This window comes from Protopterus annectens, chromosome 7.part0 (assembly GCF_019279795.1).
Source record: "Protopterus annectens isolate FY-2018-M chromosome 7.part0, PAN1.0, whole genome shotgun sequence".
NCBI classification, from domain to species: Eukaryota; Metazoa; Chordata; order Ceratodontiformes; family Protopteridae; genus Protopterus; species Protopterus annectens.
The window spans coordinates 1,465,556,305-1,465,580,162 of NC_056739.1; the positions used below are offsets into that span (position 1 = coordinate 1,465,556,305).

Consider the following 23,858-nt stretch of genomic DNA (forward strand, 5'->3'; position numbering starts at 1 on the left):
TCTACTCTAAGTCTAGGGCTGGTTTTGCCACAGCTATTTTGCAAGGCATGTTGTCAGCTCCTGCTTCTTTATGATTTGCCAGCCTCCTTACCTCTGCTTTGGGATTCTAACTGCAGCAATGTGGAACGAAGAACATAGTACAGTTTTGTACCTACCATAAATGTAGATGTTCGAGGATCCACATTGCTGCAGTCCATTTACCCTCCCTCCTTCCCTCTGTGTTTAGGGGTGGTTGTGTAGGTGAGGTTATATGCTGATATTTTTGTATATATTTTGTATATATTGTACATATTTCTGGTGCAGGTATATTGGGCCTTGTCTTTTAGGGTCTTCTGACATCTGGGGCAAGAAAAGATTGATATGACGCCGGGTCATGGTCATGCATTAGTACCTGACGCCTGACGTCAGTCTAATGCGCCCTGACCGACGTCAGCCATATACTCTGGTATTCGGGCCGACTGGACAGCGGACTACCCAATAGTTAGGACTGCAGCAATGTGGATCCTCTAACATCTACATTTATGGTAGGTACAAAACTGTACTTTTCCTGTACTGTACCATTTGAGGGTAGGTAAGGGTTTCATTAACACCTTTTATAGGTGAGAAGTCTGATATTGCATAGCTTACATGGCTTCTTGCTAAATAATCCAAGCACTTTTTTTTTTCTTTTGTCCAGGATCTGTGGGAACAAGATAAAATTCAAACAGCAATATGACCCTTCCAAGGTTGTTAAAGCTTTATTCTACCAGAAATGCTGCAGCTTCTGTGGTATCTACAGTAGGAGGTTTGTGAGGACAGTTTGTGCGTGTCCGCTGTACACACTTCCATAAAACTTTACATCTTGGATTCTATAAAGCAGTTGCTGGTTTCTGTGGGGCTCTCTCTAAAGCCAGACTAATCAGCTCTTTCTTACTGCTGCTGCTTTGGGCTGCTTTAATATATGAACACTTGTTTTAAGACTGCACCATTCAAGGTATGGTTTTGTATATTTTTGTACTGGGACTTCTTTTTTGGGGCACTAATACATTAAATAAGACTTGGATGTTCAGTGATTTTTTTTTTAAACCTCCAAGTCCTGTCAGGTGTTTTATCTCCACATAGGTATTCCAGTGTAAGCCAACGCAAATGTTGGCAAGACAACAAGCCCTTTCTGCTTTTCTTGCATTAAGCAGTAACTCACACTAACTCCTGGGTGTCATCTCATTGCTGCTGTGGAATATAGCCGCGAGTTTCCCCCATATTTACAGAGAGGGAGAAACAGCTCTGGTCATTTTTAATTATGATAATTCTCCACAACTATAGTATTTTATGTGGGGGAATGTTTATGTATTTTGATGGAAGACTGTTTTTTTTTTCCTTACCTTTTAAGCTAATATATGTATTAAGGGCCTGGCCTTCAATAAAATAAAGCAAATATATCCAAAAAATGTTTTAGATGAATTAAGCAAACCTGCCAGTTAAATGACAGTTATTTTAATACAAAATTTCATTTGCAACAGTACCTCTTGCAGACTGCAGTAGGGAGGGAGAGCTTATTTTTTAAACAATCATCTGGCCGTTTCCCATTACTTCTTCCAACATGTAATAAGAATATTGCATCCTGAGAACTATAGGACTTTCTGCCTGTGATGATTGATCAAAGTGAAAGAAACAATAGCAACAGTTCTGTAGTTAATTTCACTGCTGTCCTCCACATATGCTTCATTTCCTGAAAAGCAGTATCAGTGGAATTCAAACAGTAGACATGCAGTAAACAGTTTTTCTTCACAGTGTGCCTTCCCTGTTTGTCACTCAGATGTTTGTGGACACCACAGTACTGTGTTTAAACTTGCTGATATTGTCCATTTACGTTATCTCTGGCAAATCCTTGCAGTGACCATTTGTGTGATTATGTAATATCGGTCACATAGTGCTTCCCCACCTTACATCCCTGTCATTCTTGTGTTTTTTTTTCTGTGATCAGTAGCTGACTGAAGTTGAAGAGCGGTAATGGTCCCAGAAGTTTGTAGTCTTATTTGCCTGCGATACAGGTGTGCTCACCACAACCTTGATCTAAAAATGAAAAATGTTGATCATTTAAGTGCATGTTATGTACTGTTAATGCCTTCAGATAATATCTTGCATTCTGTCAGTATTTTTAAATGTGCCTGCAAGCAAAGCTATCATTGAAGATCAGAGCCTCTCTTTCTGTTAGTCTGTAGTCTGATGATTAGAGATCAGCAGGTATTCCTGGGTAGTTTCTCAGAGCAGTAAATTTTAAGTAGCTACTTTACTTAGGAACAGGACAGACGTTTGGTAGCTGTAACTTGTTAAAGGAGAACTGCACCCACAGACTCGAACATGTTTATTTCATCATGGTTTGGTGATTCCTACATTTTAGCACCACACTGGGACTATTTACAGGTATTTAATTTGTTTTATATGTAATTTCTCAGTCTGACCACATGAGGTCTAGCATCTTTAAGTAATTCTGATTTATTCTGCCTCTAGGTATCCCACAATGCAGTGCTTGTCTGTAAAAATTACATCACACAGGCTTCTTTCTTCCTAATGCTCCTGTCACTGCATTGCTTTTACATGCATATACTGCTGTCTCAGTCAGTTTCAAGTAACATTTCATGCTGTTCAGTGATTACTTAAAACACACAGTGCAAATGCCATAGAACAGACTTTCAGAGTGCTTTTTACTGCTGCTTCTTTTTAGAATGGCTAAAGTGCCGTCTTTTGTGAAGCCTGGATTGTACTAGTTTGACTCCTCTCCCATCCTCCTTCACACCTAACTTCTCTAGCTGTCAAAGTGCTAAGGGTAATTTGAGCTATTACCTGCTGTGATTGACAGCTCACAGCAGGAGACTTGACTCGTGTACTGTTTCCTTGTTCTAACCTTTACTTTCTGTATGGGTAGTGGAAGGACAAGGGAGCTGTGACATCACAGCATGCATGGGTTTTTAGGACAGTAGAGGTGATGTCAATTTGGGAGGGAAATGGCCAGAAAACTACCTGTATTCAGTGGCCTTGATGACAGTGAATTGGAGACCGCAAGCAAGGGCGGGACAAAAGTTTTTTGAAAGTGAAACCACCACAATGTGCAGTAAGGTACTGTTCTAGTGGAGAGAGAGAGTGTCAATTTAAAATATTTTAAATGCTGTATTTTTGTTTGTTCATAGCAGAGACAGTAAATAGGGAGAAAAGACGGAGAAGTTGAGCATTTAATAACAGAATCCCATTGTTGCCCTTTAATATGGATGGAGAGAGACCTGATAAAGCCTGAGCACTGTAGTGCTGTGTACAGGGTATAAACTGTAGCAACTGCTTGCTACCTTTCTAACATGCAGTCTGCTACTGTTTTGACAGAATTAAATTTTTTTTTTTTTTTTTAATAACTAAAATGAGTGGAAGAAGGGTTGGGGCAGGAAGCAGAAATGGGACATGGCTGGTTGGGGCAGGAGTGTGTCTCATGTATCTGGCCAATGTTTCGGTGTGCCAGTAGAAGCAGATTATTTTTTATTGTGCTGTTCACTTGAACAAGGGGAATAGAATCCTGCAGGTTTGCAAAAGTCATTTTTTTTGCTCTTTACTTGAGGGAGTGGGATACTAGATTGTGGTACTGGTAAAGGGTGCTGGTTGAGCTAGCAACACTTGTAAGTATATAATATATAATAATGTGTTTGGGTGTGTGTGTGTGTAGAATCTCGGTATCTTTTGTAGTAAATATCTGAAAATTAACCATGCATACAGTAGTGTTTGCATATCTAATTGCAGCACTTCAGATCCACTTTCAACATTTATTACATACTGTAGCTTTCTGACATGTTTTTGTTGTTCACTATGTCTCTCACTGATTTTGTGTCAGGCTAATACTAAGAAACCCAACTATGTAAGAGGGATATTATAGTATGTATAGTGCATGCATCTAGATGGTTGAGTTTAAGACCCAGTAAATCCCTTCTTAAGGGTTCACATTGCTCAAGCATTGTGACATTATTACATGGGAAGCTGGATTAAGGTGGACAATGGCTTGGCATGGTGGTTGTACTTCATTTACATAGTATAGTAATAAGTTAACAGTTGTAGTTGGCTTAATTTGTTAGAGCTTTAATTTGTTGATGGATTTTTAGAAAACACAGGATTAATTCAGGAAGGGATGTTTTTCCCAATTTATTACTAGCCTGTGGAAGAAAGATTGTTACTGTTTGAGGGCCTTAGAGTGAGGTAGGCAGAACCATGTGACTGGTGCATTGAGTAATTACAAAAGTGGCAAGAAAAGGGAAGGTAGCAACTCCCGTTCTTATAAGAGTCTGGAGTTAGAAATCAATATAATGAAATACTTCTTGCTGCAAAGGCGGAGGAAGTCTGTAAGGCAACCTAACATTAGGACCTAGGTTGGCTGGGGAAGAGAAGAAAACTAAACCATTTATGAAATCCTAGGGTTCTTTTTTAAGAGAAATGTTCTTGTCTTTTATCTTACTTGGCAAAATAAACTGGTCACCCTGCTTGGTATGGTATTGTTTTTTATGCCCAAGGTAGGTTTTACAGAATGGTATGGGGGTTCCTATTTCTGTACCATAAGTGTGGATTTTTGTGGATGCAGTTAGCATCTTACAGGATCCACAATTTTTGGCACATTTACCTCCTCATTAACAGGGACCGTCTTATTGCCTTACTGTCTTAATTCCTCATTTCAAGTTAATGTTTTTTAGACCTTATTGCTTGCAGTTAAGAACCCTAGACATTATCTAGGTTATTGTATAAAGCTTCACTTAATTACAAATTCCTCTATTTAGCTCCTCACAGCTGACCTACTGCTGTCTTAGGGCTTCTGCTCATGTGCAAGTCTGTCCTTTCTTCCCTGGGAGTAACTCCGAACCCATACTCAAGGCCAGTGAAGACGGAGTACATGGGGCAGCATCATATTACTGCCAAGTAGTGTTTATGTGCCCTAACTTCCCTTCCCCTTGGATGCACTCATACGTCCAGGGCTGGGCATTCATTTGGGTGTGTTGGAATATCAACTTGCCTTTGTAGCAACACAGCCAGTGCTTTGTCCACCCTAAGGACAGTGCCCCTCTGCATCCCCAGCTGCCACTGCAGATCAACCACAAGGTCCAATTGAGTCCTCTTCATCTGTAATAGGCAAGCCCATTCTTTGCTTGCCGGTTGCTCAGGTATCTAACCCACTAATTGAACGTGGGTCACCTAGGCTGTAGTTAAGGCTTTAGTCCCCTACGTCAACGTGCTGGCTACTACTGACTGCATCAGTATTTCCTTAAAACTTCACTTCTGGAGCATTTGTAGGAGAAAGGCTTTAACTTGTAATGGTGCTTCTCGTACAGCAGGGGAAGTGGAGCCATTAACTATTCAAAATACATGATTGAACTAACCATGTGGCCTGTAGGATGCTGTTAAGTATTCGCTGTTTAATCTTCAGATGATGCACCTGAATTTGATGAAGCATTGCTAGGTAAATTGAGAATGTTTGTTCTCAAGAAGCAGATAAGCAGCACTGCATTTTCACCTGCATTCAGTATTTACCAATTTCCCACTATGTAAAGAGATTGCTGCTTTAGTGATGAAAATGGTTCATACTAAATTTAGTTGATTACTGGATTGAAATCATAATAGCTGTTTTAAACAATTGTATTTAAGCCAGGCATAGATGGGCATATTAATTTTTTGGGGATGATCTATATGTAAGCAGTTCCTTTTGATTTGAAACTGATAAAATCTCTAAACTGGAGCAATGATTCAGATGTCTCCGTTTGCATGACTGGAACAAATAAACTGTACAAAAGGGGAACATTTGTGAACTTGGACACAGATTGACAGTTTTGGCTCATTGACCATGAGATTAATTTTGTATTTAATGGCATAATAAGTCACTACTGAGCTATTTGATTCCTATGTATCTATAATGCCAAATGTCAGTATCATGGCGCACAGTGTTGCTGCATATATAATTCTCCGACAAAAAGTACAGCACTGCCTTTTACAGTTAATAGGCTACTAGCCAACAGCAGTGCAGATTGCAACATCTTTCTTACCCCCAAGACTGGTTGACTGGTTATGTATGTAATGCAGTAGTGTTTGCATTTTATCTACTATGTAGTCTGATTAATTTGCTATATAAATGTATGTTCCTGTGAGTGTACTATAAAATCTTGTAGCAGATATAGTACATGCTTGCTCTCTTCGCTGCACAAGTGCAGCCTTAGAGGAACAGAAAGATGCAATATTTATAAAAATGTTTAAAGGAAATTCATCTGACCTTTGAGAAGGCAACACTTCTCAAAGGTATGTTATTTCAAGAGCACACAAAAGAATGTATACATTCCCCAAGGTTAACACAATTGAATTGACTGTACCAAGAAGTGAGTGGAATGGAGAGTGTGTGACTTTCTCTTTCTGTGTGCAAGAATAACGTAACATTCATAAATCCGGAAAAGTATGCTTTGTTGAGGTAGTTTCAAGTCTTTTCTGGATATAAAATAAAGATAAAAATAAAAGCTATAGTGGGTAAGCTCTGCATACCTTGTTAATTGTTTCAGTAATACCTGTACTTATGGGGCATACCATGAAGTGTTTAGGTATATGGATTAAAAAGGATTCTGTTGTGGCAGATAAGGTTATATGAGAAAAGACTGAATAGAAAGTACGTTAAGAAACGTTGATTATGGATAATTAAAGGTATAAGCAGATCTAATCTTGTGTACAGGTTGTGTATTTTTATCAACTGGATGGGGGGGGGGGTGTTGTTTGTTTTTTGCTTTTCTTTACCAGACTTGTCCAGTTGAGTTTAATAAAAAAAAAAAAAAAACTTTTCAGCAGAGGTCCAGGGAGAAAAGATCCAACATATTACAAATATGTTTAAACAGATGTTCAGTGATTATATGTGAACAGACATAGCATTTATTAATAAATGTATGTGTGATTAATTAGATTATATGTGGCATCAAGGCAAAGGTGATGCTATTAACAGTACTTGAGCATTAATAGATGTTGAATATTGAGCATTTGAAGAGGTGTATTTTTGCATTTGTCAAATGCATAAGATTATTTGATTAGTGCTTAGAAATTCAAACGGAGGAGAGGGAATGAACTGGATAGGTCCGAAAATGTTAATACTGTAGTTGAGGTGATATATAAAGCAGGTTCATATATGTATGTGTGTGTGTGTGTGTGTGTGTGTGTGTATATATATATATATATATATATATATATATATATGTTACAATAAGGAATAGATTAGAAGTATAGAGGTGGGGGTGATCAGTACAACAAAACAGTGTGTGTGTGCATATATATATATGTGTGTATATGTGTATGTATATATATATATATATATATATATATATATCTATGTATGTATATATGAATGTGTATGTATGTGTATATGTGTATATATGTATATGTATATATATATATATATATATATATATATATATGTATATATATATATATATATATATATGTATATATATATATATATATATATATATATATATATATATATATATATATATATATATATGGTTGTGGGGCATAGGATTCTTAATGAAGAGAAATGAAGACAACAGTGGAATTTATCATGGAGACAAATGTGAACAGATCCATTAATGTGATAGGTTAAATTGTTTTAAATAAGTTTCCATTCTAAATGGATGTTAGTGATAGTGGGATGTAGTTTGAGTTTAGCTACACTATTTGAATATGGAGTCACCTGCAACAGATTTGCATATAGTGTTTAGTGATTTTTCTCAAGTGGAAAATTTTATTGGTTGAGTAGTCTTGTATTAAGTTGTTAAAAGGCTGGACAATTTTCTGCCTTATATTGAAGTCTGTGTATTGTAGTTGAGAAAAAGTTTTGTGGTGTGGTAGTTCTAACCAGTTTAATTGTCTGAGGGCTAGACAGTGGTGTGTTCTATCATTATTGTTTACTGCAGACTTAGCTATTTTAACATTTCTCAAGTTTAGAGAGTTGAGACTTAAAGGGTAGTGAAGATTAGTACAGCATAGAGGAGAACTAGTTATAAAGTAGAGGGTATATGTGTGTTGGCTGCCTGTGAGGTACAGCTTTACTCCGTATAATGTATGTAATTTTTTAACTGATTATGATACATGATCAGATTTCAACTGGTAGTCTATGATGATGCTCAGCAATTGTGGTGTTTACTTGTTCTATCATGGTGGTATTTCCAGAGATTATGGTGAATAGTGTTTTGGTCAAGATGTGCTTTGTGTTAAAGAGCAGTATTTTGTTTTTTGTTTATTAAGGCTGCTTGGTTGTGAAATATTTAGTCATGTTTCACTCAGTACGGAGGATTGTGTAAGATGTGCTTTGTGGTAAAGAGCAGTAATTTTCTTTATTTTCCTCCTCCTCTTCCTCTTTAAGGCTGCTTAGTTGTGAAATATTTAACTATGTTTCACTCAGGAGGATTGTGCAAGGTCTTGACCCTAATATGGCAAATCTCTGTAATTGCTAAGTTGATGTATTGAACTATGTTGGCATATTTTGTAGCAGTGTGTAGAGGTCATTGAGGAATGTTAAAATATGGGACATACTTTAGATCCTTGGGACACCAATGTTTACTGGATTGAGGTGAATAAATCATTTTTCCTTTTCACTGCTTTTGCATTGTTTGAAAGTTTGCTATGGAGCCATTGCAGTGAAGAACACCTGGTAAGCCCCAAGGGTGAGAGTTTATATAAGAGTTTCAGGTGGAAGACTATCAAACGCCTTTGATAAATCCAGGAAGATGGAGACTAGGCTTTCTGCAATTCTGCAGGTGCTGACAGTATTAAAATTCAGAAAAGTAGCTGTGATGAAGATGTAAGCCATGTTGGCTTGAAGACTGCTGCTTTATCTGTTAGGTGAGAAGTTGCATATGAATTATTTTAATATTTTTGATGAGGGAGATAAAATGACAATTGGCCTGTAGTTTAAAAGATCTGTATTGACTCCACCCTTGTGGAGTGCTGATTTTTTTCCCGTACAAAGGGGACTTTTCAGTTATGGTTTGATTTATCTGAAATGAAACTAGATATGCAGTAACCTCATCTGCTGTTTTTAGAAATTTGCCAGGTAGATTGTCTGGGGAAGTTGTAGTAGGCTTTAAGTATTTTTGATGGCATCTGTGAAAAATGGTTGGAGAAAAGTTGAAGAATTTTTGTTAGAGTAGGGACATCAAGAGATTGATTAGTTGCCTGGTTGGTTAATGACTACTGTCTGTATAAAGTGGATAGTGAATTTGCATGGCTGTTGTATCAATTTCTTTGTCTGGTTATGGCTGTTAAGCTTCTCCTGGATTTAAAATTATTCATTGAGGCCCACGACAGTTTTGGATTATTAGTATGTATGTTTTGTTGAGTAATGGGTTTCTAATCTTTGGTAAGTTTTGTTAGGTTTCTTAGTTGTCAGTAAAGATTTGAAGAACTTTATCTGGAAGGGAAAGAGTGCAAGATTTAAGTGGAATATGTTGATCTCTCCATAAAACAAGATTGTATAGGGCTAGTTGATTTGAAGGAGCACTTTAAAGCTGGTTATTTAATGCTCAAAAACTTAACTCGGGCAGAAGGTTATAAATTGTAAAAGGATGAGAAGATAGGATTTTGAATTAGAGTGTAAGTTTTTATAATATTCTAGTTATTTTCTTTATTCATAAGGTAGAAAAAAGTTTTCTAAGACCTAAATAAGTGCAAGAATGGAAAAGACTTTACCGTTAGGGGTGTCTACAAGTAGGGAGATGTAAAAAAATAGATGAGTGCACTGAAACTTACTGGATGAAATTAGAAAAGGTGCCAATAACTCTGGAGGGGAAGGTAATAGAATGGGATGGTTCTGAGGAAGAATTTGGAAGGCAGGTTAGAGATTGCGTATATTCTTATCAGTGAGAAAAATAGGGGAGAGCTAAGTGCAAGGACAACCTTGGTAGGATTTCTAGTTGTCTAGAACAAAATATGTTGTTAATAGATAATTAGTAGAGCATGTAAAATACTGCATGATAGCTATAAAACTAAATCGGAGAATGTAAGAAAAGGTAAGATGATACAAAGGCAGATTATAAAGGAAAAATTGGTAGAAATTTGTAAAGATCAAGTAGACTACAAAATCCAGAAGGTTTAGGATTTTTGCACAAAAGTGCTTGCAGAGGTATTTTTGTACCCAAAGTAAACTTGGGGAAGAGTTTTCCTCAAGTAGGGAGTAAATGCTGAAGATGTGAAGGGAAGTGAGAAAGCTAGGAACATGTTTTTGCAATGTTGTGAGCCGGCAGATTTAAAAGATATATATCCCTATAGAGTACTTTAGCAGTAATGTTGGGGGAGCAAATGGTTGTAACTGATGGAATTTTCAGCTGGGATAAGGGATCTCAGTTGCTTGGACATTAAGGCCTTAATAACTAGAATGCTTTTAGCAGCTAAAAAAGAAATTACTAGAAAACATAAATGAAATTCTAAACCAACTGTCTGTTGAATATTGTCAAGGAGTTTAAAACAATTGGAAAAATCTTTAGAATAGGAAGGAAATAAACTTCATTGGCATACATGGAATTTGTGGGAGCAATATAAGTAGAGTAATGTTCAGGAGGAGTGAAGTGTAAAGGAAGGCAGGAATTGAGCAATCAATTTAATACTGGAGTGAAAGAAAATGTTTAAAAAGAAAACCTTTATGTATACTGTACAGTAATAATGGTGGAAACTTTTTTTCTTTTAATGTATGTGAATTTGTGTTGCAAGGTAAATTGTAATTGTGTTGCAGAGGTGTTAGAAAGACTTGTTTTTCCTGCCTTGGTTCTTCGTTTGAGATCACGGTCTCATTCTTCATAGGGTATTCCAGATGTGAGTAGCTGTCCTGTAGTGTTGCCACCTTTTCTGTGGGCCAAAGTCGGGCATGCATGTTTGGCCATTATGGCACTGGCCACACCCTCTGCCATGACATCACTGCAGGATTGTTGGAGAGGCAGTTATGGGTACAACAGTTATTGCAACATACTGAAATCCTCACCAACCATTTAAATTATGCAGCTTTAACAGTAAAAGTGAAGCATTACTGCAAAAACCTACATTATCTGTAACAGTAAGTAAACTTTACAAAAAAAATACACTACTCCTATTAAACAGACCATTGTTTACACTGAACAAGAAAACTAAAAATTTTCATACTGCACACAAGCGCACATTTTTTAACATGTATAATTGAGTATGTTTATTATAAGTAAAAAAAAATATCAAAATAAAATGCCTTGTGTACTGTACACTACAAAAAAACTGAACTAAATCACTTCTTTTAAAGTGTGTGCTTTGCATTTAATTTGATGGCATAAAGTGCCTGGTTTGAAATAATTGAATAAAACTCACTGCATTTCATTTGGTAATTTACAGTCATCATTAGCTTAGCTTTTAATAAGCCCACACTGCAACAGTTTTGCACATCTGTCCATTTATTTTTCACTGCAGAAAAAACTCTCTCCACAAATGCATTGGATATTTTATAGACAGTACCCTAGCAATCACTGAATATAGAGCAGTCAGTTCAGGCCTTTCTCCAAAAAGCTTTAGCCACTTTCTCTTGGAGATAAGCCTGTGGTACATAATTTTTGGAGAAAGGACGTGATTGCTAAACAGTCCTGGAAGTGGTGGTCTTCATTTATGTCCTGCAGACTGAGGTCAGTGGGCAGACTGAGTAAGTCACTGAAAACAAAGGGCTCAGCTAAAGATAACTTGGTGTAAACAAGTAGTTGTTTCCACTAAAGTCAAACCACTGTTCTAAGTACTTAACTGCTGTCTCCAAGAACATGATGGTCTCTTCAGTTTGTGAAAAGTGCTGTCTCGTGTGTTCATAAGGCCCTACATTTTCCACCAAAGAAAGCATTTTCAGCTCTTGCCTGCAGTTTTTCCTTGAGAGAGACCATCACTGAAAATGTCTCTATGGCAGTAAGTGCTGCTTTTTCTAATATATGCACGTGTTCAGTGAAATCCACAAGAACGACACTGAGTGCATATTATACTGGGGTAGTGTGAGTAATGAATTCTCGCCATGCTCATTACCTGAAAAGTGCTGCCGTTATGTGTAGGGGAGGAACTCTTCTTCTCCCCTGGGGATGAAATACTACTGGAGCACTGGGAGATTTTTCACTGCTGTGTCAGTGGCTGGCAGGAGTGACAGCCACTCTGTTTGCACATGCCTTGAGAGACTAAAACTACATGCCATAAAACTCATGTATTTCAAGTCTCTGGTCCTTCTGGCAGAACCTTAGAAATGGCTGAAAAGATTTATCACAAACACTTCCATGCCATGAGGTAGTTGTGCTGCAGTGTTTTTGGCTGCATTATCAATAATGTTGGTACCGCAGTTAGCCTCCTAGAGTGATGGGCGTTTGCATACACACCAGATTTCTTTCCATAGTTCACACTGGCATTATCAGCCCCATATGCTGAAATGGTGTTCCAGAGAAAGGAGTGATTTTCCATAATATTCGAAATATGTTGATATAGCCTGGGCAGATTCATCAGGGCCTTCATAGAAGTCCAAAAGAATATTCGACACCCCTCCTTTGGGAAAAATACTTCACAAGTGGAAATAATTTTGTTTCCCTTGTTGAAAGCATCCAGTGATAATGCAAACGAAGTGCTTGGTTTCTGCAAATCATGCATGAGACATTCCAGTAAGTGTGCTCCCAAAACATTTTCAGCAGTAGGTTCAGCCTTGGATCTTCCACAAGATGTTTTTTTGCAATGTCCAAGTCGCTGTACAACTGGCTGGCCAGTCTTACTCCCCCATCCAAACTGTAACAGGAAGTATTGTGCTTAACTGCATGGAGCAACTCCAAGGCTTCTGCTACATTGATCTTAAGTTCAGGTCCTTCGAGGTTTGTATTCCTTGCTCACTGTCATCAGCTGAATGGATTTGGCTTATAGAATAGCAGTCTTATGTTCAGTTCCCTCATGTTATGTGACATTATTTCTTCCACCATGGGTGACTAGGAATTCCTTTTTGCAGTACCTGCAGAAAGTTTTCAGATCATTCATTTCTCACTCCAGTCGAACTCCATTTTCCAAACATCTTGCCACTTGCACATTCTCTTATTGGTGGGAGACTGTGATGAAGATGCTGCTTTCTTCATCCTTGAATCTGTACTTAACCAATGTACAACACATCTAGCAGAACTGAGTTAGTAGGATGCAGTAACATGATGGCATGCAAAGGAACTGACTAGGGACACTGGCATACGAAATAACTGGCTTAAAAAATTGGCATCTAAAACAAGAAGCAGTTGATAAAGTAGTTCTGTGATTTACTGAAGACCTGAGGAAAGGAAAAGAAATTAATTATTACAACCCATTTAAAAAGTAGAAGAGTTAGACTTAATGGACAGGGAGGTATTTTGGGCATTAAAAGTTTGACAATTAACACAGCTGGTGGCCATACCTCTCCGCCTCTTGGGAGCAATAAATCTGGAAAAAAACAAGGATAATGGGGGGGGGGGTATAAAGGCCTAAAATCTGGGATAGATTTTAATTGTTGCTCTTGCAAACTCGGTTGCTAGGTTTTAAAGCTTTAAATTAACATGAATTTTCCAAAATATTTAAAGTTTGAACCTTGTTGTGAATCTAATGACATTAGTGACTTAAAACCCAAATGATTTGCCAGAAACACAAAATTTTCTTGGCAAGAGACCAAAAATGAAGCAAAAAAATGGACATTTTGCAAAAATCGGTACCAAGAGGTTTGGCTTCCCTGCTGCACTGGCTGGCTTCCTGCTGCACTGGCTGGCTGGCTGGCTTCCCTGCTGCACTGGCTGGCTGGCTGGCTGGCTAGCTTCCCCTGCTGCACTGGCTGGCTGGCTAGCTTCCCCTGCTGCACTGGCTGGCTAGCTTCCCCTGCTGCACTGGCTGGCTGGCTAGCTTCCCCTGCTGCACTGGCTGGCTGGCTAGCTTCCCCTGCTGCACTGGCTGGCTGGCTAGCTTCCCCTGCTGCACTGGCTGGCTGGCTAGCTTCCCTGCTGCACTGGCTGGCTGGCTAGCTTCCCCTGCTGCACTGGCTGGCTGGCTAGCTTCCCCTGCTGCACTGGCTGGCTGGCTAGCTTCCCCTGCTGCACTGGCTGGCTGGCTCGCTTCCCCTGCTGCGCTGGCTGGCTGCCGGGCTTCCCCTGCCACACTGGCTGGCTGCCTGGCTGGCTTCCCCTGCCACGCTGCCTGGCTGGCTTCCCCTGCCGCGCTGCCTGGCTGGCTTCCGCTGCCGCGCTGGCTGGCTGCCTGGCTGCCTGGCTTCCGCTGCCGCGCTGGCTGGCTGGCTGCCTGGCTTCCCCTGCCGCGCTGGCTGGCTGGCTGCCTGGCTTCCCCTGCCACGCTGGCTGGCTGGCTGCCTGGCTTCCCCTGCCGTGCTGGCTGGCTGGCTGCCTGGCTTCCCCTGCAGCGCTGGCTGGCTGGCTGCCTGGCTTCCCCTGCCGCGCTGGCTGGCTGCCTGGCTTCCCCTGCCACGCTGGCTGGCTGGCTGCCTGGCTTCCCCTGCCATGCTGGCTGGCTGCCTGGCTTCCCCTGCCGCTGGCTGGCTGGCTGCCTGGCTTCCCCTGCCGCGCTGGCTGGCTGGCTGCCTGGCTTCCCCTGCCGCGCTGGCTGGCTGGCTGCCTGGCTTCCTCTGCCGCTCTGGCTGGCTGGCTGCCTGGCTTCCCCTGCCGCGCTGGCTGGCTGGCTGCCTGGCTTCCCCTGCCGCGCTGGCTGGCTGGCTGCCTGGCTTCCCCTGCCGCGCTGGCTGGCTGGCTGCCTGGCTTCCCCTGCCACGCTGGCTGGCTGCCTGCCTGGCTTCCCCTGCCACGCTGGCTGGCTGCCTGCCTGGCTCCCCCTGCTAGAAACGAGACAAATCTGTCTCGGCATTAGTGGCTGTAGAAGCACTAATAAAAAAATAAATGAATTAAAAAAATGCTCTACAGCCACTATCTTTGTAGGGTGGTTCTTGCCTTAATCCTTGGCCCTTTTATTATCAATTGCGGCCAATTGCTGCACTATTTACAGCACCCAGGCATAACAGGAAAAAGCTCTGCCTGTAGGTCTGGGTTGGTGACTGAATCAAATTGCCGTGGAAAAGCAAGTAATTGTGGCTTTTCCACGGCAGTTCTGTGCAATCTAAAAGTAGGATTTTAAGTCCCACTGCTTTGCACAGTGGGCAACAGTTTAAGGAAGCTCTACTCATGTGTCTTGTTGATAACAGAATGGGTGGCAGCCTTATGAGTGGAAAAAATTAGGGAAATTTTTTTTTTCTAATTCAAATAAAATACTGAAAACTGTTGTATCTAAAATAATGTACTACAACGGAAACAACCACACTTCCAAAATACACTAACTCTCATCAGGATTAATAAAATCTGCAACTCTTTAGTTTTTTTTAGACTAAGGAGGCTTCTTGTAGGTCTTGCAAAATCTGAGGCAGGCTGTATTGATGCATTTAAGGTCCCTTGTAGAATTGCTGGGATGAGATAACTTGAAGCAGGCTTAAAGGAGTCATAAGACAGTTACAAGATGAGAGAATTTGTAACCTCCGTCACAGGTTTGCCTGCCTCAAATGGCAAAAGGTCTCCCTCATCGGGGTTAGTGCCAAGAATGTCCTTTCAGCAGTATTACGCAAGTCTTGAGACTTAATCAGTACTTGATTTTATTTAATATTCTTTGATTTCTATCCCTTAAAAATTTCCTGTTTATGTAGGAAAGTGGATTTGTCAGGGAGCACCCTATTTGCTAATGCACTGCAGAGCATTGTTGCATTGGGCACATGGGTGCTGAGAGTGAGGAAGGTGAGTTATAAATAAGACTCCATTCCCAGCACCTGAAGAAGGGACTTCATGGTCAGCTTCTGTGAACCTGTAGGCATCCTGTACTAGCCAGTGTAATTTTTGGGGTTGTAGGATATCAGTGGAATGAAAATCTTATTTTTTTTTCTCAATATCTTTTGAAACGCCCAAATAACATAGGGTTGCATAAGGTAAGTAATTTTATTTTGGCAGTCTGTAATTCAGTTCCGTATGTTCTGGGAATGAAGCAGCTGCATTATTTTCTGGATCTGCAAACAAAGGCAGTGGGCCATATATGTTCCACGTATACTTCTACATACAATTATTTATTGCAATGCAGTATATTAGAATGAAAAAATTAAAAAAAAAAGCACATTTACCATGCTTTTATTTCTGTTAGTTTACTGGCTTTTTCCCCAGGAGTGCCAGGCTGGCAGTTTGTATCTGTCTATATGTGTAAGTATATTTGTCTTGTTCCTTCAGGCAGCTTTTCTTTCAGTACTGGAAGGATAGTGCTGTTAAGAAACTTGCATTTTCTGGGGTGGGGGAATTGTTATTGACTAGTAAATTACCTTAAATTTCTTGCTGAAAAAAGTGTTCAGCACTAAGCCAGATTTAAAGCAAATGATCAAACAAATTTTGTTTTATCTAACAATAAGTAAAATTTTAAAAAGTCTGGTATGTACACATTTTAAAACAAACGGGATAGTGAATCGAAAAGAACAGGTGTCCATTTATTCACAGTTCTGAAAACAAATAGCCCAACTTGCACTTAATCTGCCTCTGCATGATAATAATTGTCATTCGTCTTGTGTATTCAATTTAGGCGATGAGGCTTGGGCGTTCAAGTAGTTTACTACACACAAACGCATCAGGATGGATGACTGCAACATTAAACTTAGACTGACTGCTACACACATACATGCTTTCACTCCGGCTGCTCACTTAAAATGGCACTCTTGCTTGTATGTGCTCGGTACTTGTATACATGTGCCACAAACTGGAATGTCTCTTAAAGGTAGAACACACAATCTGATCTACAATAATCACATAATTCGGGACTAAATGACTTCATTGCAGTGGAGAAACTTTCCTAAAATATGATGTGATAATCAGCTGTACTAATGTTCTTCATATCCAGGGATACTAGCTGTAATTAGTTTTCAAGCACACAGAGCAAAAACGCATATGCTTTCTGTTTCATGGTTTTAACCCATGTAATGTTTTTTTACTGATGTTGAAAAAAAGTTGCATCATCCATGGATAAGTTGTTACAGTAAAATTCAGAAAGTGAGTACAGGTAAAGTAAAATGATGAGAAAAGCATGCAAAAAATGAACTTTCAGAATTCATTAGTCTCATCTGAATTATTTTGTGACTGTGCTTCGTACTTGACATTTTAAAGTGACATTAAGGCAGTGTAAAATTCTAAGCCATTAGGTGAACTTTTTAAGTTTTGTGCATTTTTCCCAGGTTAAGCAACGTTCATTTAGTTTTTATTTCCCTAGAAATGGCCGGTGAGTTTAGGTTTCAGAAGATGTCTGTATTTTGGGGAAGTTATTAAAGAGAGACAATGCAGTAGAGTAGTGCAAAATACTACCAAATGTTTTGTTTAATGGGTAATTTAATGCCAGAGGAATTGTAACAACATGAAAAGTTGATGTCTGGTTAAAGGGCCGTTGTAGATCAGTAAGTGTACATCAGTGTTTTTGGGGCAGAGCTGCACTCTGTTACTATGTGGATCTCAGTAGGACAAAACAGCTTTTTGGCCGACACTGTAGTAGAATTTGAACAGGCTGTGCGCGTACTGAAGCAATATCAAAATTAAATATGGGTATACACCATGTTAACAGGACCACTTCATCAAATTTCTGTATAACAGTTTGCTTAAAAACAAGCTAGCTTATCCCGGATGCATCTCAAAACCAGAATTGTTCATAAAGAAGTGGAAATGAAAGGAAAGCCCTTTTTGCCATGTGTCCATATTTAATGCAGACCTTTACTCATGACTTCTGCAGTTTCTCTGAGGATATATTGGCAATGATCATTCTTGCTTGATCAGTTGTACTTTGTTCCAGATTAATTACATGTGTTGGTGTTGACTCAGCAATACAATGAACAGCTAAGGTCATACCTTTCAACCATGAGATCAAGAAATCCAGACAAAGCCCTAAAATAATAGTGGGACAGGTTTTAAGCATTTCTCTTATAAATTTAGAAAGTTGCTAGAATAAGTTTTGTGTTAATGTGCATTTTTTGAAGGCTATAAAGTCTAAAACTGAAATGCAAAAGAGAGGTAGGAGGCTGGCATAATGGTTAAGGTGTTTACCTTGTAGTCACAAGGTTCAGGGTTTAATTCTCACAGGGGGTAATTGGCTAAGTTTAAAATGGCCCACACGGGCAGTTAGTCTAGTATTAGTCTATGAACCTATGAGCTATGTCATTCATTGTTGACTTCAGTCCTCTGTGAGTTCCTTAAAAAAACAAATTTTTTTGAGGAGACCAAAAATATGAGGTGAAAATCTGGACATTCTGTGAAAATCTGGACACTTGAGAAAGGTATGGATAACTTATCAGTTTCCGTATTTCTTTCTAAATATATGTTTTGAAAATAAGTAAACTGCAAAGCTTAAACCTGTGGGGTATACGTTGTGCTTTTACATCCAAATTAAATTGTATGATAAAAATAGCACAAATTACATTAAATATATATTTTGACTGAGTCAATGGACATTGCATTCTGATGCATGCAAGTTTGTGCACAGTGGCATCCAATTTTATGATGTCAGAATATTCAACACTCCGGTATAATAAATGGCCAGCTGTTCAAAAGTGCTTCATGTTAGCTGGGATATCTCCTTACCATTAGTGTTCAGTACCCCCAAAGTTGAGTGTTAGCTAAGATGCTCCTCCGTCCTTTGAAATTACAAAAAGAAATTTCAAACTGCTTTCATTCTGAAGGTCATTCAAATTGGCCACTTCTAAAAGGTTGCCATTGGGCCATTTAAAAATGCTGTACAGTTAAAACTTCACAGTGTTGCATTTGCCAAGAAATGCTTTAGGTCATTATTGTACAGTTATTTAAGGACTTTGTTGAAAAGACATTACCCATCATTGTGCAAGTCCAAGAAGCTAATTATGGTGATGTCCTTATTTTTCCTCAATGAATGCATTATGGATCTGACATCTGACCAGACACTGCCGCATTCTAAAACTTTGGATCCAACTTTCAAGCTCCTCTCTCTACCCATAGTACCCTATACTGTTACCAATACCTCAGATCTCTTTTGTTGCCATCTCACACAGATGTGATTCCTCTGTCTGAGCATCTTTTTAGGCCTTATTGGTTTGAGAAGTGTTTTTTTTAATTAGAAATACCCTACTTTTTCTGTTTAAATCAGATAATGCCTCTCTTAGTTTTTTTGTTTCTTTCCATTAGTTCCTTATTTAAAGTAATTTCTTAAGTACCATTGTTGGTACTCCTCTTCCTGCTGTCACTTTCTTACCCCTTTTTTGGCAGAGTTTTCGCTAGTACTATCATTGGTTGATCTTTTATTTATTCCCCTTTGTAGTTTAAATACTGTGGCTAAGAAGCCTGCAGAGTTTAAAAAATGGATTTCCTGTGTGCAAAAAAAATTCTGAATTCGGATTCCCACAGGGAGTGCGTTTACTGTTTAGTGGCAGCACATCTATGTATGAACTTCACCATTCGTGCTGTATTTAACTGCAGGGCTGTAGCAGACTTATGGAACAAATTAGTCCTTAAAGGGTTAATACCTTTCCTTCTTTTTCCTCCTCTGGGGCTAAAACCTCCAGCAAATTGACCAAATCTCCTTTGGAGCATAGAAAACCAATCTCTGCCCAAGTTTCCAAAGATGACTTCATCCTCCGAGCCTACTCAAAAAAACTGGCGATCTTAAGATCTTATTTTATCAGATTCATAGAGAAAAACTTTGGATCTTAATCCTTCAGATCCGATGGTCATCTCAGGTGGTCCACCTGCTCAACCCATGGATCCAAAGCCATTGGATTTGTCCCCGGGTTCTTCTCATATGCCGAAAACTTGCTCACCCAAGTTCGTTGTCAACCCTATTTCTTCTCTGCTCCATTCTCCTTTCATGCAAACTCTGAGGAAGCACTTCAGATCTCATTCTACCACCTTATCTGTCAGGTCCTTCAGGAGTCTGTCGAAAGCTGAAATGGATAAGATGATGAGAAAGTTCCTTAGAGTTCAGATCCAGAATGGGGTTATACCATCTCCCATCAGATCTTTGTCTTCCTGCCACTGGCCATACAGTTATCTCCTTCTCTGGTCTGTCCTTCAGTTTTGGAGGACCAAATCAAGGGATTTGAGTGTACTGGTGTTGCAGCCAGAGAGAATTAAATCTTTGACCCCAGAAGGTTTCCATGACCACTTCTGCTCCTGTTCATTCAGATTGGGATGAGTCTGTGAGAGACAACATCTGATCGGTGGGGCAGGGATCTACTCCTCCAATAACGTTAGATCCATCCTTGACACTCCTGAGCTTCAACTCTAGATAGCTCTGGTGTGGCTCCCTTCTCACAGCATGGATCTGGACAAAGTCATGGTCTCTCTGTTTTAGAAGTCTCAGCTCTGGTGCAGCCAGCCAGAGCTTCTCTTGGTCCATCTGCCTTTGAAGTTGTGGAGAGGGGATGGGAGGTTAGCATAATGGTTATGGTGTTTGCCTTACAAACACATGGTGCAGGATTTGATTCTAAATTGGGCTAATTGGCTAGGCTTAAAATTGCCAACAAGGCCAGTTAGCCTAGTACTAGTCTATGAATCTATGAAAAAGAGCCAGTCTCTCATACATCCTCAAGCCCTACACCTTTTCCATCTATGGTTCCGGACTCTGATCCCATCAGACCCTACTCCACAGGGACAGCCAGTACCATCTAGCTTCCAGACAGTTCCTATGGAAGGATTACCCCTCTCTTCATACAACTTTCCAGGGCATCCTATTGAGAAGGTTCACTGGAAGAGACTGTGTAAAAGGAGGCACACAGATTCCCTCTTAGAATCTCTCACTGAAGATACTGACTTTGACGAAGGGGAAGGGTCTCACAGATTGCCATTTTGGAAATCCTTAAGCAGAAAGGTGGTTGGGCACCAGAAAATCCTTCTCCTGTTGAGTCATTATTTGTGGTGATTTTGGTGCTGGTCCATCTGCATCTTGGATGACTCCCCCAGCTGATTAGACCCTAGTCTCTTGAAGGGCATGGAAGGAACTGGATTCTTTTGAACCAATCTCATGTTGTCTGGTTAAGATTTTAGCTTCTCCAAATGATAAGCCCCGCTGAAGTAAGAGAGTCCCTGTTAATACAATGGTTACAGAGACTGCCACTGAGGAGGAGCTATCAGAACAGAGCTCCTCTGTCCACCCACATAACAGTCTGTCTGAGTCATTGGACAGGTTTGGAAAGTACTTGTTTGCTTCAGTGACCTTTGCCTTGAGGTTTCTGAACTATATGGTGTACTTTAACACACTGCAGAGGGATTTGACCAAGGAACTCTCAATCTCTGAGTCCATGTCTGTAGAGTATTACAAAAGATCATCTTCATAGCTGATCACTCTATTCATCTATGCCCATTGAGTCCATGAGGTGGATTTCTCATCCAGCAGAAGGCACCTCATGGGCTGCCAGTTCAAGCATTGCCATTAGTAGACATGTCTGGTGTGGTTATACAGTTTTTGCAGAGCCTTCCAAATCTTTCATCAATGCACATTTTGATGAAATATCCTTCTTTGGATGTGTGAAAGAAATGTTTTCTAGCAGTGAACAGGAAGGAAAGAGACAGTCTGACATAGGGATTCACTATCCTAACCCTCAGCAATCTTTTCAAGGAATCAGAGGAGGCAAGAAAATGTGGTTCCATAAATCCCAGGGATCTTTCCAGGATTCATGTGGAGATAACTTCCTCAGAGGCAAAGGAAGAAGTTCAAATGGAAGATGGCATCCATGCAGCAGAAGAGGCTCTCAAAATCAGGGTTTGAGATTCCTTTCCTGTTGGACCCTATCAGCTTTCCTGAAGATTTGCCCAACTGTCAACCTCTGGAGACAGTTGGAGGATGCTTGTCCTTGCACCCAGATGCCTGGGCTGCTACCACAAAAGATTCTTGGGTGCTAAAAATAATATCCAGAGGATACTTTATACCATTTTCCCAAACTACCACTGCCAAAAGAAGAAAGCTTCCTGACATTTCACCCAGTCTGAGAGAAGCTGCAGCTCAAGAAATTCAGACGCTGCTGGACAAGAGTCGTCAGACCAGAGAGGATTTCAAACTTCCTTAAGGTTCTTTAGTGCCAAAGAAGACAGGGGTCCTGAGACCAATTTTAGATATAAGCAACCTGAACTAATTTGTGAGGAAATCTAAGTTCCAAATGGCCATGGTTCAGTCCATTCTACCTCTTTTATACAAGGGCTGTTGGATGTGATGCATCAAAATTCAGGCAAGTACTATCATCTCAAAATAAACAGATGCTCCTGAAGATACTTGCACTTTCAGTTTGGAAATGGTCACTATCAACTTAGAGCCCTGCTGTTTGGACTCACCACAGCCCACAGGGTGTTTACCAAGTATATGACAGTAGTAGCAGCTGCAAGGATTCAGAGGGTTTTCATACCTAAACTTTGGGTTCCTCACAGCCCCGACCATGCATCTTCTAGAACAGTCCAGGGAATATTTGCTCCAAATTTTGCCAATCACTAGGTATTACATTCAATATTTCCAAATACAAACTTCCACCAGTACAGAGCCTGGAGTTCAGTGGTGCTCATCTAAACACAATAAGTTGGATTGGTTTATTACCTTGTCATCGTATGTGCACAGTCAAGTCATTGGTTCTTCAAATTCTTCCTCCTGCCAGTCTTGTTCTTCAGGCCCTAGGTTCCATGACAATATCTGTAGTGGTATTCCCATTAGCATGTTACTGTATGCGTCCTCTTCAGTGATCTCTAGCTGTTCAGTGGTGTATTTTTCAACCCTATCCTTTCCAGTCACTTACTCTGGTATGCAAAAATCATATTTGCTGCTAGATCCAGTCAGATGACATTTACATAGATTGTTCCCTCATTCTGTCTCCCTGATTAGCCACAGTGATCACAGACACCTTCCAGCTGGGGTGGGGGTGGGCAATTTCTAGGGAAGAACAGTCACAAGGCATTTGGGCCTCCCAGGTAATTGGGGTCTATAGTACGTGATCATACACCTAAACATCGACCACGTAATATCGAAAGCAAAAAACAGCGATTGGTCAATTTAATGCAGGGAAAGATTTCTTTTGGCAGTTTGCTGGATTTTTCCATTTTCTCCTGTGGAGCGATCTTGGAGTTGGTATATTTAGTTGGGGGTATGGGGGGCATAGCTCCCCCACATCGGGGGGGGGGGGGTGAATCCCCCCACTTAGTTTGGCTGTAAAGTTAATTTTTTTTGTGGCAGACAGTAACGTTTGCCTGCAGCGTTTGCTGTTTTGAAGTTCGATATTACGTGGTCGATGCTTAGGTGTTCGATCACATAATCATTAGATCACGTAATATAAACCCAGTAATCAGTGTCCTGGAGATGAGCAGTCCTAGCATTGCAGGCATTTCAAGATGTTTTCCCTCCGAGGGCCATTTCGATCCAAACCAACATGTCTGTGGTCTGGTAGATCAAAAAACAAGGGGGAACTTGATCTTCCCCCTCTGCTGAGAAGCTGTGTGTGTGGCAATGGGCAATCTCCTCCAACCACTTTCTAGTAGCAAAGCATATCCCGGGGAAGTCTAATGTACTAGGGGACAAACTCACCAGGTCCATTCTGATGCCTCTTGAGTGGTTCCTTAATCAGTGGAGGAGAAAATTTTCTGTCATTTAGGGCCAATCTTACTGCAGTCTTTTTGTTTTTCCCCACAGCAGCAAATGCAGCAGGTATTTGGCCTTGATCCCCCCTCAGAGGGAGTCACCAAGAGATGGCTGTAGACCACGTTTGAGCCTCCAGTTTCCTTTACACCTATCCCCCAGTCCCTCTGATTCCAAAAATTTTTACAGAAAGCCAGTTGGTTGAAGAGTTTATCCTC

The 23,858-nt window shown here is 40.2% G+C and overlaps 1 protein-coding gene across 1 annotated transcript in view; it reads left to right on the forward strand.

The window, feature by feature from the left end:
- ITPR1 (inositol 1,4,5-trisphosphate receptor type 1) overlaps positions 1–23,858 on the forward strand; it is a 2,510,606-nt gene that overhangs the window by 1,896,279 nt on the left and 590,469 nt on the right. The window lies entirely within an intron of this gene.